Raw genomic sequence first — 14,047 nt, 5'->3', positions numbered from 1 at the left:
GTGAAAAAGTCTGGGAGTAAGTTTTGGGAGTGAATAGTGACCAGATGATGAAATATTGACATTTTAGTCAATAGTGCTTTAAAAAGACACAGAAATTAGTCATCTGACAATTAAGATTATGCATCTTCTTTCTCAAATTCCTATAATTTGTCTTTTTTTTTATCTATCTACCTTGCCCTGGAAAATATGGTGATATCCAAATATGTCTCAAAATTGCCATGTTCCCTCGGCTGTGAGGAATAAAATACCATATTTATCTCACCCTCCTCTCTTAAGTTTCCACATTTGGCCTCAGTTTCGTGACTTTCTTCACATTTGCATGCATTTACATTTTCTCTACCATTTAGAAAATAATTCAAAGGGTTTATAGGCCTATTTAAATTGCTAACATTTAGTGTTCTTATATTGTGCCTATACCATTTTAGACTCTTCTGACTTCTTCTACTAAAATACTGCACTGATGTCTCATCATGGTATGGCACTGACCCCAGGGGCTTGCAGCTTTTGCAGTCAGAATGAAAATTCAGGAATTAAACTGGAGAAGCTCTGATTGTTGGCCCAATGACAGTTAGTGCATCTGTTGCCCAAAGACCAGCCTAGCTAACCTCATAGAGGGTCAGTGCTAGAAGGATGGTAATCATGTAATGATTTTTTCTCAAATCATGATAACTTTAATTCCCTCAACAAGATTTTATTAAGCACTTACTATGTGCAAGGCACTGTGCTTAGGTGCCTGGGATACAAGGACAAAAATGAGCTTGCATTCTACTGGAACTCCTGAAAATGTCTGCCGAGGCATGGAAGGTATGCCTCATAACCCTCTCCTCAGTGTGATCCCTCTTTCCACCATCCATTATGCTGCCAAAATGGCAGTATCTACCTACCTTCACATACCAAATCTCTCGAAGGGATCAAGTAAATCTCTAGCATTTAGGCTGGGACTGGTCTGGTCTTCTGAAGGCAATTGTACCATGTGCTGGATTGTATTCATTGACAATCCCACTTCCTCTACCTCTACACTTGACTATCCTCTACTCTAAAACCCCTAGCATACACTATCCTCTGTGGCATCATCTTGCTACCTACTCTCCATAATAGCTCTAATTTTTACAAATAATAGTATTTCCCAATGTGATCTCTTACTTTATTTACCAACCTTATCTTGAAATATTTCAGGGCATTCCCAAAAGTCAAATACATTTAAAAAATTAAAATTTTGCCATTTTTGATGATATGAAAGAGAAAGTTCCCCAGTTTCTCTAGCCCTGGCTCCTCAATAAATCATTTCCTTCCAGCCCACAAGTCTTTATTAATTTCCTTTCCCCTGAACTTCTGCCATTGTTTACTGCCAGGATTAAAGAATCAGAGACTAAATGAGCCTTTAAACTGACAGGAAATTTAGAGGTTATTTAATCAACCTCCCAATTGAAACGTGAGTCCTCTCAAATACATCCTCCAAAAGTGGGCATGTAGTTTCTGCTCAAACATCTTTAATAAGAAGAAACTCACTACTTCACCAGGCAGCCTATTGCATTTTCAAATGTATTAAGGTATACCCTGTTGTTATTCAGTTGTTTCTGACTCTTTGTGACCCCATTTGGGGTTTTCTTGGCAAAGATACTGAACTCATTTGCCATTTTCTTCTCCAGCTTACTTGACAAGTAAGGAACCCGAGGCAAACAGGGTTAAGCAACTTGCCCAGGGTCAAACAACAGATTTGAACTCAGGGAAACTGAAGTCTTCCTGACTCCAGGCCCAACACTATCCACTGTGCCACCTGGCTATCCAGGGTATATCTGGTTTGTCACTATTACCTAGGCCCTTGACCATTTGATGTAATCACAGAAAGTAAGAGGTAGATGGCAAAGGAAATAAGATGCTAGTGTGTTAGCACAAATTGCAAAGATATGTCTGAACCCTTTAATAAGTATAAAGAAATTCGTGGGATTAGAAGGCTGTTGCCATTGGATGGCAAAAGATAGACCATATCCTTGATATCTTTTTTTTTGGTTTTTTTTTGGGGGGGGATTTGTCTGTTTGTTTGTTTTTAGTGAGGCAATTGGGGTAAAGTGACTTGCCCAGAGTCACACAGCTAGGAAGTGTTACATGTCTGAGGCCGGATTTGAACTCAGGTCCTACTGATTCCAGGGCTGGTGCTCTATCCACTCCACCACCTAGCTGCCCCTCCTTGATATCTTTTTAAAGAACAAAATGGAATATACTTTCTAGAAGTAGTAGAGGCACAGGAGGCAAGAAACAGCTTCAAGAAGCAGAAAGGGCATCAGGGCTCTGCAGTACCAGAGGCCCTAGGTGTCTTCACCACATTTATTTCTTAAATATTTACCTATTTACCTCTTGACCAGCATATTGTAAGTTTGCTCCCACTGATTCTGACCTTTTATAGTCTCTCCAGGTTTATGTGGAAATGTTGCATTGATACTGATCCTCACTATGCCATTTTAGTAAGAGGCTTTGACTTTGGATCATTGTGTTTACTGACTGGTAGAGTCTGATAAGTTAGAGTTTTAGGAGTTCAGATCCCCAGAGACCCTTTGAACTGGAGACATTAGTCACCCCTCCCTCTATGGTCCAAACCCTGGAACAGCTACAGCCAGTAGAAAGATGAGCTGCTCCAGTCTTGTAGTCTGGGAAGCTTGGGGGAATAACAGGAAAAGTCTCTCTCACTCTGATGGAAGGGAAGCAATAAGGAGGGGAGGCATCCCAGCAAGCCAGTGACAAGCTCCATCTCAGCAAACTAGGAGATCCTGAGCTCCAGGTGGCAGAGCAGGCAAGCACCAACACCAGGATCCCTTGAGTGCCTTGGTACAGTCAGGGGTACCAGTAGACTCCAACTCAGAAAACCATTATGTGCCCTGGTGGGCAGATGTCCTCCAGCAACCAAACCTCCTGATGCTTCAGCACAATTCCAGGAAGAACAACTCTAGGTGGGCAGGCATCCTCCAGGAGCCAAACCTTCCAGGACTTAAAAGCAGCCCAGGTGAGCAGGTTTCCTCCAGGGGCCAGAACCAAACTCCCACCCCAAAAATTTAAATGTTGCTAACCCCATTTCAGCACCAGGTAAGTTGCCAGACCCCTATAGCCACCAGCTGCCAGCATCAGAGGGCCCGGCATACAAAGTAAATGACCAGGTCCCTGGCCCCCAGCACAAGAAGCTTGGGTCAATGCCCTGTATACTCCAGCAAGAGAGTTCAACTTAAAAAGTCAGGAAATAGGCAAACACCATGAGCAGAAAGCAGAAATGAACAATGATCATAGATGCTTACTATGGGGACAGGGAAGATCAAAACACAAATTCAGAAAAGAACCATATTGTCAATATACCCACGTCTGAAACCTCAGAGGGGAATATGAACTGGTCTCAAGCCCAAAAAGCCTTCTTAGAAGAGCTCAAAAAGAATTTTAAAAGTCAGATAAGTAAGATGAGATAGAAGAAAAATTGGGGAAAGAAATGAGAGGTATGCAAGAGAGAGTTAATAACTTGGGAAAGGAAGGACAAAAATTGACTATAGAAAAGAAGTCCTTAAAAATACAACTGGCTGAATGGGGGGAAAGGGACACTGAAGAAAACAACTCCCTAAGTAGAATTGGCCAAATGGAAAAGGAGGCATAAAAGCTAATTGAAGAAAATAAGTCGTTAAAAATTAGAATTAGAATTTAGCAAAGTTGCAAGATACAAAATAAACTCACAAAAATCATCAGCATTTCTATGTATTACTAACAAAGCCCAACAGCAAGAGATAGAAAGAGAAATTCCATTTAAAGTTACTGTAGACATTATAAGATATTTGGAAGTCTACCTACCAAAATAAACCCAAGAACTACATGAACACAATTATAAAACATTTTTCACACAAATAAATTCAGATCTAAATAATTAGATAAATATCTGTTGCTCATGGACAGGCTGAGCTAATATAATAAAAATGACAATTCTACCAAAATTAATTTATTTTTTCAATGCCATACTAATCAAACTGCCAAAATTATTTTATGGAGCTAGGAAAAATAATAACAAAATTCATCTGGAAGAACAAAAGGTCCAGAATATCAAGGGAATTAATGAAAAGAAATGCAAGGGAAAATGGCCTAGCTATACCAAATCTTAAATTGCATTATTAAGCAGCAATCATCAAAACTGCTTGATGCTGGCTAAAAAATAGAGTAGTGGATCAGTGGAATAGGTTAGGTACACAAGACACAATAGTCAATGACAATAGTAATATGTTTAATAAATCCAAAGACTCCAATTTCTGGGATAAGAATTCACTATTTAACAAAAACTGCTGGGAAAACTGGGAAATAGTATGGCAGAAATTAGGTATAGACCAACATCTTACATCCTATATCAAGATAAAGTCAAAATGAGTATATGACTTAGATAAAAAGGTTGATACTATAAGCAAACAATAGAGCAAGGAATAGTTTGCCTGTCAGATTTATGGAGAAGGGCAAAATTTATGACCAAACAAGAGACAGAGAACATTATGAAATGCAAAATGGTTGATTTTGATTACATTAAATTGAAAAGGTTTTGCACAAACAAAGCCAATGCAACTAAAATTAGAAGGGAAGCAGAAAGCTGGGGAAGAATTTTTACAATCAGTGTCTCTGATAAAGGCCTCATCTTTAAAATATAGAGAGAACTGAGTCAAATTTAAAAGAATACAAGTCATTCCCCAACTGATAAATGGTCAAAGGATATGAACAGGCAGTTTTCCAAGGAAGAAATCTAAACTATCTCTAGTCACATGAAAAATGCTCTAAATCACTTTGATTAAAGAAATGCAAATCAAAATGACTCTGAGGTACCACATCACACCTATCAGATTGGCTAACATGACAAAACAGGACAATGATAAATGTTGGAGAAGATGTGGGAGTTGTGACCTGACCCAACCATTCTGGAGAGCAATTTGGAACTGTGCCTAAAGGGCTATAAAACCGTGCATACCCTTTGACCCAGCTATACCACTTCTAGGTCTGTATCCCAAAGAGGTAATAAAAATGAGAAAAGAACCCACATCTACAAAAATATTTATAGCAGCTTTTTTTTTGTAGTTCCAAGAATTGGAAATCGAGGAGATGCCCATCAATTGGGGAATGACTGAACAAGTTGCGGTATATGAATGTAATGGAATACCATTGTACTATAAGAAATGATAACCAGGCAGACTTTAGAAAAACCTGGAAAGACTTATACAAACTGATGCTTAGTGAAATGAGCAGAACTAGGAGAACATTGTACATAGTAACAGCCACATTGTGCAATGACTAACTTTCATAGACTTGGTTCTTCATAGCAATGCAAGAATCTAAGACAACTCCAAAAGACTCATGATGGAAAATGCTGTCCACATCCAGAGAAAGAACTATGGAGTCTGAGTACAGATTGAAGCATGCTATTTGCTCTCTTTTGTTGTTGTTGTTGTTGTTGTTGTTGTTTTGTTTCTTCTTTCTTGTGCTCCTGCCATTGGTTTTAATTCTTCTTTATGACATAAATAATGTGAAAAATATGATTAATATGAGTGTATATGTAGAGCCTATAGCAGATTGCATGCAGTCTTCAGGAGGGGGGAGAGCAAGGAGGGAGGGAGAGAAAATTTCAAGCTCAAAAGTTATGCAAGTGAATTTGAAAACCAAAAATAAATTAATTAATTTAAAAAAAAAGAACAAAGGACAACAGCCACTAGATGAGGAACTGAGCCAAATAGGGTTTAAGTGGCTTGCCCAGGGTAACACAGATAATAAGTGTCTAAGGCCAGATTTTAATTCGGATCCTCTAGACTCCAAGCCCTGGGCTCTATCTACTGTGCCACCCTGATGTCCCTGTAGTATCTTTTTACTTCTACATAATTCTCATAACTGAATTCCTTTTTTTATGTGCAGAAAAGAGGGATGTAGAACCTGTGTCCTAAAATCCTTTCTGTCTCCTACTGCAAAATTCCTGGGATCTCAAACACCTGAAAGGTTTGGGGGCCTGCATTTGTTATTTTCAAATGATCACTATTTCGGAAATAGGGTCAACACTTCATCTGAAATACTTTGTCAGCATAGACTCACTCATACCAGAAAACACAGACTCTCTTCCTCTGAGGAGAGTATCAGGTACTGCCACAACATGTAAACTATCCAGGGAAAAGAAATACAAATGTAACTTGTATAAGCCAGCCCTTGCCTGACTTTCTGCAGATCAGAGAACAAAAGATGAGATTCTGAGAGAATCCCATAGGAATCTCTACTTTTAGAGTACTGAGGACTTGCCTCCTTCTTGACTCTTTCCTAGAAAATCAACTCTGCCTAGAGGCAACAAGGTTGAGGCCAGCCTAATTAATTGTCCACTAGCAATAGCTACAGCCCATTCTTCTTTAAAATCTCAGGTGTCTGTGTCACACTTTTTAGTTACAGCGACATAAATGCATCATATGGGATGCCAACTCCATTATCTCCCCTATCTGTTTTACAAAAACTGTGCGGTCTTTTTGTATGTTCATCCAAATACAGACTTGGATAGCATTATGTGTGTAAGTATAGTCTGAGACCTCCTGGGGATTCTTTAGAGTGACATTTTGGCTTTTGATGAAAAAAATTCCCTATTGCTGATCTATCAGAATCTGCTGATTCTATATCATGTTTCTCTGTCATATGAATTATTCTTTAATTCACTATTTAAACCAGTTGTATTAAGAGAAAAACCTCTTTGAATCCTCACATGAAATATGTTTTGCTATCTCTTCTTCCCCATCCTAAGGTAATTTTTCATCTATACAGGAAAAGTAAAGGCTTAACAATGATTTGGACAGTTCAATAGTCTTACAAGGTCACAGTAGACAAATCTAATTATCAATAATAAATTTGGGGGAGAGGGAATGCATTTTCTCCAAAAATCCAACCCAACTTAACAAGCCTCTATTAAGTGACTACTATATGTAAAGCACTGAGCTAAGCAATGGAAATACATAGACAAAATGAAAAAGACCTCCTGTTTACATTTTCCTGCTGAGATAGAACACATAAAGAAATAAGAATATCCATGATAATTTGAGGAAGAGAGAGAGAACCCTAATAACTAAAATGATACAGAATGGATTTGGATAAGAGGTGAATCATGAGCTGAGCCTTAAAGAAAGCTAGGGATTCTAAGACATAGAGTTGAATACAGAAAGCATTCCAGACAAAGAAGCCAGCTTGTGCAAGGGTATATAGAGACAGAAGTTAGAAGGCTAAGTTATAGGAAAAGCAAGTAGGGTTGCTTGGCTGGAGCATAAAACCAAATTATGATGAGCTTAAAATACTAGGCTGGGGCATTTGAATGTTTTTCTAGAAGCTATAGGGAACAATTATATGTCCTTAAGCAGAGAATGATATGGTCAGATTTTGGCAGATATGTAAAGGAAGAATTGGAGGAAGGAAAACCTGGAAAAATCAGGAAGAGTCTGATTAGAAGGCTTTTGGGGACTGAGGGGGTAATTGACAAAATGAGACATAGAAAGGAACAAACTAGGGTAGATGTATATAGAGAACGAAAATGAATAAGAACTAGCAAATTATCAGACACAGTAGGATAAAGGGAAGAGCATAGAATGACTCCAATGTTGCAAATCTATATGACTAGGAGGATAGTGGTTCCCTCAACCACAACAAAGAAGTATGAAGAAAAGACTGGGGAGGCCAGAGGGGAGTGGATAATGAGTTCCATTTTGGACATGTTGAATTGGATATGCCTACAGGATATCCAGTTGTAAACATCCAATGGAACATTAGGTATGCAGCACAAGAACTCAGGAGCAAGCCAAGTTCTGTATATGAAGATCTGGGAGTTATCTACATAGAGATGATATTTTAACCCGTGGGAGCTGATGTGATTACCAAGACCAAGAGCTGATGTGAGTAAAAAGAGATGAGGGACTAGCGTAGAGCCTTGGGGTCTACATATGGCTGGTCGGTAGAACATGAATGACCATCTATCTAGCAAAGGAGACTGAGAAAGTGTAGTCAGACAAGGAGATGAGAGCCAGTAGAGAGCAGCCTCATAAATGTTAGAAGCCAGCATGTGACAGGTTGAAAAGTGACAGCAATAAGTGTAGATAACATTTTCTGGAACTTTAGCTGTGAATGATTTTCTCATCTTACCTGGTTTACTTTGCCTGTGTACAAACAGTCCCATGTTGATAGATTTCTGTCATTTCTTCTCTCATATAACCAGTGTTTCACTTGAACAGAGCCCCTAGGTACACATGCAATATAAAGGATATTATTTAAAACACAAAAAAACCCAGCAACAGCAACAGCAAGATAGAATTACACAAATATACTTTACCTACTTGTTTGACTGCCCTTTATTGAAGAGGATACATGGTAGAGTTAAGAATATTGAACTTTGAGTGAGGACACTTGTCTTCTCATCTTATCTTTGGGACACTAGCTGTGTGATCTTGAATGAATCACTTCTCCTCTCTGCGACTCAGTTTCTAATCTATAAAATAGGGTTATTGGACTAGATGATCTCTAATACTTCTAAAAATTCTTCTACCTTTAAAATTCTATTAGTCAATGATTACATGAAATGAGGCAAGAAACCAATAGATAAGACACCAAAATCACCTTGGAATTAATTGAAATATGAATGATAGAGTAGAGGTATGAAAACTGAAGTGTCAGAAGTAATTAATTATAGGGTACAGACATCATCATGAAGCAGTGACTACTACATCCCTCTTTTTTCCTTCCAAGACAGGACAAGTATGACTTCGGATTTCTCGTTTTATCCATTCTTCCTTCCAACCAGAGAATCTTCTAACCCTGATACATAGGATTCTAAGGACAAAAAGTATTACAGAATGCTAAAATCAGAATTGAAAGGCAAAGTGGGGCCAAGTACTAAGTTGACAAGTATGTATTAAGTACTTACTATGTGCCCAGCACTGTGCTAAGTACTGGGGATACAAGAAAAGACAAAAGTTAGTCCTTATTCTCAAGGAGAGCTCAGTGTTATCAGGGGGACAACTTGAAAACCATTATGTACCAATCAAATATAGACAGGATAATTGAAGATAATCAACAGAGAGAAGGCACTAGAATTAAGAAAGATTAGGAAAAACTTCTTGTAGAAGGTAAGATTTTGGCTGGGACTTGAAGGAAGCCAAGGAAGTCAGGAGGTAGGGATGAGGAGAAAGAGTATTCTAGGCATGGAAAACAGTGAGTAAAAATACCCAGTCTGAAGATGAAGTGTTCTGTTCAAGGAACACCTATTTATTTGTTTGTTTGTTTGTGTTTGTCTATTTATTTATTTATCTATCTATCTATATATCTATCTATCTATCTATTTATTTATTTATTTATGTAGGTGGATAGATAGATAGATAGATAGATGATAGATAGATAGATGGATAGATAGATAGATAGATAGGTAGATAGATAGATAGATAGACAGATAAATAAGCATTTATTAAGCACTTAACACAGTGCTAAGGGATAAGGATATAAATACAACCAAAAAGAAAGACAGTGTTTGCCCTCAAGGAGTTTATATTCTAATGAGGTAAGATGCACAAAACCTGAGGGATTTGAAAAGCAGGATGGGGAATGGGGACAAGGGGAGGGTCAGAGAAAGAAGGAAAATATATATTGGGAGCTATGGTGTTGGATTCCAGAAAGTCAGAAGCACAGGGAGAAGTGAGCACAGGTTTCTAAACCTGGGACTCTTTCTAACATCCAGGCCCCTCTGTGGGAGAAGTTGGCTGTCATGGCAAATTCCAGGGTGAGGAAACCTCAAGCATTGAGGGAGATTGCAGGGTGAGATGAGTTGTGCCATGGTGTTAAACAGAAAGTCAGAGACACAGATGGGAAAAGGCCAATATCACTGGATGATCACATAATACATGGGGATGAGTGAGGTGACTGGAAAGGTTAAAAAGGGGCCAGTTGATAAAGGGCTTTGAATATCAAATATCTTTATATTTGATCTTGAAAGTAGTAGGGAACCACCGGATTTTACTAAATGAAGGGAAATGTGATAAACAATCAGCAGGCTACAGCAATAGTCCACACTTGAGTTGATGAAGTCCTGTACCAGGGTGGTGGGAGTGAGTCTTAGAGGAAAGAAAGGAATGTATGGAAGAGATTTTATGAAGGTAAAATCAATAGAAATTGGCTTCACATTGCAGCTGAGGGAGACAATTATTGAGAATGACACCTAGGGTGTGACCCTTGGTGACTGGGAGGATAATGGTACTCTTAATAATAAGGAAGTTTGAAAGAGGGAAGAGCTTTAGAGAAAAGATGAGTTCAGTTTTAAACATAATGAGTTTAAGATATCTGTATGATATCTTATTCATATTAACCAAGCTGATAGATGTAAGGTGGTACCTTAGAGTTGTTTTAATTTGAATTTCTCTAATCAATAGAGATTTAGAGTATTTTTTCATGACTATACATAGCTTTGATTTCTTGTCTGAAAATTGCCTGTTCATATCCTTTGACCATTTATCAATTGGGGAATGACTTGTATTCTTATAAATTTGACTCAGTTCTCCATATATATGAGAAATGAGACCTTTATCAGAGATATTTGCTGTAAAAACATTTTTGAAGTTTTCTGCTTTCCTTCTGATTTTGGTTGTACTGGTTTTGTTTGTGAAAAATCTTTTTAATTTTATATAATCAAAATGATCCATTTTACATTTTGCAATACTCTCTATACCTTGTTTGGACCTAAATTCTTCCCTTATCCATAGATTTGATGGGTAAACTACACTATACTATCCTAATTTGCTTATGGTATTATCTTTTGTGTGTAAATCACGTACCCATTTTTTACTTATCTTGATATCCTGTATGAGATGTTGGTCTATACATAGTTTCTGCCATACTGTTTTTCAGTATTCCTAGCAGTTCTTGTCAGATAATGAGTTTTTGTCCCAAAAGTTTGGATCTTTGGGTTTATGAAACTCTAGATTACTACAGTCATTTACCACAATGTACAGTAACCTTAATCTATTCCCCTGATCCACCCTTCTATTTCTTAGCCAGTACCGGATTGTTTTATTACCACTTTATAATACAGTTTAAAATCTGATGCAGCTAAGCCACCTTCCTTCATATTTTTTCACTGATTCCCTTAATATTCTTGAACTTTTGTACTTCCAGATGATTTTGTTATTATTTTTTCTAGCTCTATAAAAATTATTTTTGGTAGTCTGATTGGTATTGCACTAAATACATAACATTAACTTAGATAGAATTGTCATTTTTATTATATTGGCTTGGCCTACCCATAAGCAATTAATATTTTTCCAGTTGTTTAGATATGACATTATTTGTGTGAAAACTGTTTTGTAATTGTATTCATATAGTTCCTGGGTATGTCTTGGCAGGTAGAACCCCAAGTATTTTATGTTGTCTATAATTATTTTAAATAAAATTTCTCTTTCTGTCTCTTGCTGCTGGACTTTGTTGGTAATATATAGAAATGCTGATGATTTGTGTCAGTTTATTTTGTGTCCTGCAACTTTGCTGAAGTTGTTAAGTATTTCAACAGGTTTTTTAGTTGATTCTCTAGGATTCTCTAGGCATACAATCATGTCATCTGCAAAGAGTGATACTTTTGTTTCCTCATTGCCTGTTCTAATTCCTACAAGTTCTTTTTCTTCTCTTGTTACTATAGCTAGCATTTCTATTGCAATATTGAATAGTAGTAGTAATGATGGGCATCCTTGCTTCACCCTTGATTTTATTGGGAAGGCTTCTAGCTTATCTCCATTAGAGATAATACTTGCTGACAGTTTTAGATAAACATTACTTATCATTTAAGGTTAGCTCCATTTATTCTTATGCTCTCTAGTGTTTTTAATAGGAATGAGTGTTTTATTTTGGGAAAGACTTTTTCTGTATCTATTGAGATAATTATGTGATTTGTTAGTTTTGTTATTGATACGGTCAGTTAAGCTGATAGTTTTCCTAATATTGAACTAGCTCTGCATTCCTGGTATAGCGTCTGTCTGGTCATACTGCATGATCCTTGGCCAATGGATTTTTAAGAAATCATTGGTGACTTTGGAGAGAGCAGTGTCAGTTGCATGAAGAAGCCAGAATACATACAGTAGAGAGATAGAGAATGAGAGAGAATAGTAGACTGATTGTAGATGGGTTTCTTAAGGTCAATCCATGCCTGAATGAGAATATCCTCTACTACACACTAATCAAGTAATCACCCAACCATTATATGAAGTTTTCAGTAAGGAGGAACTCACTACCTTCCATGGTTGATGCTTTGGACAGCTTTTAAGTATTGAGAAGATTGCTTTTTCTCTTACATCAAACATAAATTTGTCTGTATGCAACTTCTGCTTGTTGCCTCTGGTTCTGACTTCTGGAGCCAAACAGGATCAGCCTAATTCCTCTTCTACATGACAGTCTTTTGAGCACTTGAACACATCACCTCTATCACCATACTCCCATTATCATCAACACTTTTCTTCCCTGGGCTAAACATGTCCAGGCGAATGAATTTTCATATAGCAAGCTCTTAAGGTCTTTATTAGTTCTGACATTGTGCTTCCAGGGTTAGGGCCATTCCCAATCTTATTTCTGCTACCAGACATAAGCCTCTTTAGAGGGCAAGGTAAAAGAAGAAGTGAAGAAAGACTTGCTAGGCTGGAAAGGGAAAAATAATCTTATTCACCAGAAGTTATTTACAGCTCCTAAAGGAACACACATACTTATCAACTAGACTAGATGATCTCAAAAGTCATTTTTAGTATTAATATTCCATAGTTCTATTTCCCTATGATGCTTTATGACTCTTGGATAGTACTAATGAGTTCAAGGACAGTTCTCTCCATTCATCTGGTGATTTATTATTACCAAAGATATAGATAGATAGAAATATCCATTTATTCCTCAAAACTAGCCTATGAAGTAAGTAGTATAGCTATTTTTATCATCCCCATTTTGCAGATGAGGAAGTTCACTCAGACCAGTGAAGTCATTTGTGCAACATAGTAGAGGCACTGATTATAGAGTTTACAATCTAGATCACAAATCTAGAAAGTGACAGAGCCAAAACTTGAAACAATTCTCTTGACTCTAAGTTCAATGCCATTTCTATTAATACTAGTCTGTTAAGTTCCTGTTTTCCTACCCACTCAGTTCTCCACTCCCACACCCATTCAGGCAATCACTTTCAGGAAGAGGAGCTAGAGGCAAGCTCAAGTGTGATCTGGTTCTAATACAGAGTCTGCTCTTAACATTTTTGTCCTTTCTTGATACAAACTGGTACATACTGTGCAGACATACTAGCCACAAACTCTGAATGATATAAAATCTGTGAACACACTCCCACATGCCAAATGTCAATCTGGACAAATGATATCCAACGGAAGCATGGGACAGCATCTCCCTCACCTTCCAAATTCTCTGCTCCTCTGCATTTATCCAATTCCCACCCCCAAAAAAAGCACAACTCACTATCACAGCCCTCCATTCTCTTAACACCCTCTGTACATATGCTTAGTCTCACAGCTCTCACCTGTCACCCAACACCAGCAGCCTAAATGGGTACCAGAGGAGTGAGTACCATAAAGAGAATATTCCCACATAGATACCAACACCTGTGTCTTTTGTTGCCCTGTTCTCAAATATTCAGTCTCCCTACTGCCTACCAAGCAAAATTTAAACTACTTTGCCTTAGCATTGAAGACCTTCCACAATCTGGACCCAAAATACCTTCCCAGATTTCTCTTGTGTTCCCTTTGACCTCTATACCCCAGGCAAATCAGTCAATTCTGTCCAAAGAATCATGCATCATTTTCCCAATTCTGTAGTTAGGATCAAATACCAAACTGTCTGGGAGTCTCAGAAGTCATCTAATCCAACTCCCTTATTTTACACATGAAAAAAAAATTGAGGCCCAGGAAGATTAAATGATTTATCCAGAGGTACTAGCAATCAAGTATCAACCAATCAGTTGATCATCAAATATTTATTAGGCAATTATTACACACTGAGCACTGTGCTAGATACTGGGGAT

This window comes from Vombatus ursinus, unplaced genomic scaffold (genome assembly GCF_900497805.2).
Source record: "Vombatus ursinus unplaced genomic scaffold, bare-nosed wombat genome assembly UNPS02014973.1, whole genome shotgun sequence".
Classification (NCBI taxonomy): Eukaryota; Metazoa; Chordata; class Mammalia; order Diprotodontia; family Vombatidae; genus Vombatus; species Vombatus ursinus.
This window is presented reverse-complemented; position numbering follows the sequence as displayed.